The following is a 4,515-nucleotide window of genomic DNA, read 5'->3' on the forward strand; positions in this document are numbered from 1 at the left end:
GGATGTCGTTCTGGTTTGATATTCTGCGAAGTCGAACGCGGCAAATGCCGTTTATTCTGTTGACGTGGGAATAACCGACCTAAGAGAGGCGGTAAGCTACGGCAAATTTGCATGTTGTAAATACAGGACGTCGTCGCTGCAATGCTGCAGATAAACAGCTTGAGAAAGGACTACAGTGATTCACCGCGATGGAATGTGTGAAATATTGTCAGGACCTGGAAACCGAAACACCCTGACTGATGGACTGTGAGGAGTTTATGGAAGAAAGGTCTGTCTTTACTGGGACTCACTGCTAGTTTAGCAGCTTCACTGTGTGGAAACGGGAAGTGTTGTTAGAGATTCTACACAGCAGCAGACTATATACACACACACACACACACACACACACATCCAGCTACACTTGGTCTGAAAACAAGAGTTGAAAAAGTTAAACTTCTGTTGCTGTGGTGTTTGAGTGAACAGCAGGGTGCCGGTTGGTCGATGGTTAAAGTGTTAAAGTGCCGCAGCGTTCCTTTACCTCAAAGAGAAACAACATGAGTGATGCGTACATAACTGTCATGTATGTACAATAACCATTGCAGGTTATTGTAATTCAAATGCATTTCTTTCAAGCTTTATTGACCAAAACCAAACTTTTGGCAACAGAAAGTAGTAGTAGTTCATTGCTGTGCTGGTTCCTAGCGTCTACAGCTATGCTAACAGGTCTGTGAGGCTGTAGAGGCATAGCAGAGCTTTGTGCTACATGCTAGCGCCAGCATGCTAATATTGAACTGTTTTCTCTGGTCATTCCACTTCGTCAAAACCAAATGGTGATTGTGGTGGTGAGGTCACCATAGTGTCCCTGGCATGTCGGTTTATATGGAGGTGTTTCAGCTCTGACCATCCTGCTACGTGGATTTTAATTGGAATGAAGTATTTAGTCGTAAACCAAAGTACTGGATGAATTAGAATTTTAGTCTGGTGATAATTTCACTCAAAACCACAAACCTGAAAGTCATGGTGTCACTCAGGGAAATTCAGGTAATCACCAAAGTCATAAGAGTTCATCTTCTGGGCACCATAAACATCTGTACCAAATTTCTCAGCAATCCATCCAGTGAGCGTTGAGATGTTTGTGTCTGGCGACTGCGGCTCAGAAGTTGGAGCGAGTCGTCCTTCAATCTCCTGCTCTTCTAGTCCATGTCGACGTGTCCTCGGGCAAGACGCCTAACCCCAAATTGCTGTGAATGGGTGAATGACGTATTGTAAAAGTGCTTTGAGTAATCAGAAGACTAGAAAGACTAGTACAAGTCCATCCAGTGGTGACCAAAGTCACTGCCATCCTTTGAGCCATGTGGCTTGCAGTGTAAGCGTTGTGCTCTGGACCGTTCGATGGAGGGATGAGATTGACCCTTTACTTACATTCAGTATCTCTCTTCAGATTATCTATTCATTGTGTGGCTGATTGACGTTAACGTCTATGGGCATTGTGAGAGCCGCGGACGGCTATTTGCTGATTAAACAAACTGTTTCAGAGCAGCCTCCGATCATGTGACGGCGTCAAAGTTCATCCAGCTAAAGAAAACATCTCAGATTCCATGAAAACTGGTGAACTAAGATATGATTGAATAAACGCTGCTAACAAACCACCAGCTGCTCTTGTTGAAGAATGAACTTTGAACCTCGATGTTTCAGCACGTTCCCATCACTGATGGATATTTCTGGTTGAAAATGTTGAAGCGAGGCGCAGACCACTCTATACCAGTGATCTTGTTGAGGTAATTGGTAACTTTAATGCGACAGCCGGGGTCGATGGCTTGGAGGCAGGAATGAAGGTTGGAGGTCTCTTCTGTTCCAGATGAGAATGAACTGCAGCACGACTCCTTCAAAGTCTCTTATTGGAGTAAACCTTCGTTCTGCACCGTTCCTGCTTCATGGAGTCACCGCAGTGACGAAGGGACTCGGTGTAATACTGACACCTCTTCACCCCTGATTCCTGGAAGATGAGCACGAGTCAAAGCATCACATATCTGTGTGTGATTATCTTATGAAATAACATCTGGATATGAAGTGGTTCAACACTCACAGGACCTCTGATTCACAGCTGCTGTGTTTGACAATGAAGCACAGAGAACATGTTCCCTCCTCCGAAGATATTTACACTAACCAGCAGCTCTCTGAACATGGTTACTGTTTGATAGCAGCGGCTGAGGCTTTTACGTTTGTAAAATAAAACAACTAGACAAACAAAGTGTTTACGTTGCATTTCCTTTCTGAGCCGAACTTCCTCGACAAAGAAAACTGTGGTTTCATTCTTTCTGTCTCGGTAGCTGAGGGATTGACGGGGAAACCAGACGTTGGTGTAGACGGAATCTCAGCGGAATATCTTTCATGCAACCGGTGGGAATACTCGCTGAAAGACCAGGACGGGGCAACCGACAGTAACTGAGACTGTTATTTATAGGGTTGCTCCGTCACCGAGGTTCATGTTGGAAGGCGATAGCCACGGTGGAAGGCTCCGGGCCGTGCTCCAATGTGAATATGACGCATTGTTACTTTATCAACGAGGGGCCTCGATCCAGAGCAGCACGAGGCCCAGTCCGTCTCCGCGGGCCTCGTGCTGCTCTGCTTGTTAGCGGTGTGAGTTTTCCTCCTTGGCTTCCTCTGGGAGCAGGCGCACAGGTTACTCGGGGCTAACTGCTGCATTAACTCGGGGGGCCGTTGAGAAGCAGCGTTGTGTTGACGTGGCGGACGATAGATAAACTCACAAGAGGTCCCCTGGAGGGCTCTGGAGTTTCAACCACATTCCTCCCCAGCAGAACTTTCGCTTTACGCAAATGCATATGTTACCAATTCTACGGTGCACGCTCACACTGATGTGTGTGTGTGTGTGTGTGTGTGTGTGTGTATGAATGTTTTCAGCAAAATGAAAAGTCCACCCAAACTTTGACTGTCTGCAGAGAGCGTGCACTACATGGGTATGAATCATGTGACTAACCATGAATGAATGAGAATGTTTAATCTTAATGTCTTCCTGTAACTTCACTCTTTTTCCTCTTTCCTAAAGGAAGATAAGAGTCAGAGGAAACCTCCAGCGTGGAGGTCCAGCAGGGTGGATGTGTGCTGACAGGAATGTGATCAAAGGTCCTTCAGCCTAATAACAGTAGAGCTACAACACCACCTCCCTGCATGGTGTGCAAGTATTCTGCTGTCTTTAAAGGTACAACTCTGAAGAACCAATGTGTGGAACTGTGTCTGTGTGCATGTTTGAGTGTTTGAGAGGCAATGGTCTCCGTGTTAAGTTATCCTGGACAGGCTGGTCTGTGGAGGGAGGAGTAGTCTATGGGTGTGTGGTGCAGTAGTAATACATATATGCTGCAACGATGCTGTAAGAATTATAATGATGATAATTAAAGAAGGAAACAAAAAAAAAACAATTATATCATTTATGTAGAAATAAAAAAAACAAATACAAAAAACTAAATAATAATTATAATAATAATATAACATAACATAATAACACATAATAGGCCTCATTCAGTGCTCGAGACAACACACAGACACTCCTCGTAGGTGTGTGTTATGTCTCTTATCACCTATACTCTGACATAGCGCAGACTGTGTGTGTGTGTGTGTGTGTGTGTGTGTGTGTGTGTGTGTGTGTGTGTGTGTGTGTGTGTGTGTGTGTGTGTAAGGGGGGTTGGGAGGTAATTTTGGCAGAGAAAAGACATAAATAAAATCCCTGCACATGGCTGGCGAGTTGAAAAAGCCCTTTATACTTAACAAGCTTCCGCGTAGCAGAATAAGTGCAGAAACAGAAATAGGTGTTCCGGCGGCTTCTTTTCTCAGGCTTTTTCAATTAGCCTGCAGATGTAACCGCCTCAGCAGCTCTTTGAGCTTTTGCAGCTTCAGCGTGCTCCTTTTTCCACAGTCTTCAGCCAAATCAGTAAGAGTTCACCCTCTTAAAGTAAAACAACAACAGTCCAGCTGAGGCACAGAGTCCATCATCAGACGGTCATCGATTCCCCTCAGAAGCTGCTTGATCTGCTTGAGTGGCCGCTGCCTCTGGCTCCAGTGTTTGACCCTCGGTGTCGTTCGTTCCAGTCAAAACTGAAGCTTCCTCTGAGCTGAGTCTCCATTTCCAGTTTCAAACCCAAAGTCCCATCAAGATAAAAAAACAAAAACACAACGGTGCTTGTTTTGGACCGGGGGAAAGTGTTTTTATCCGATAGGTACGTTTAAACTTACACAGCCAGGGTTCTGAAGTCATGAGGAAGTGATGCGGTGTTGCTACCGTAGCTTGACATATTTCAGGATGTTGGGACATAAGGATCAAAAGTTCAGTAAAAGAACCAACTCACCGACGCTAGAGTTTCCCACAAGCACTTGAATGCAACTCTCTCTTTGTCGTGTTGCACTACAACTATGAAACGGATGAAACCATCCTTCATGTCTTTGCAGTAATATTTTGTGAATGTACTAAAATGTGTAATCGGTTAATTAAAGTACTTCTCAGTGTACATGGTGGTAGTAAAC

Source organism: Cebidichthys violaceus, unplaced genomic scaffold (genome assembly GCF_023349555.1).
Source record: "Cebidichthys violaceus isolate CVI_PGR_0920_01 unplaced genomic scaffold, fCebVio1.0.p SCAF_17, whole genome shotgun sequence".
Classification (NCBI taxonomy): Eukaryota; Metazoa; Chordata; class Actinopteri; order Perciformes; family Stichaeidae; genus Cebidichthys; species Cebidichthys violaceus.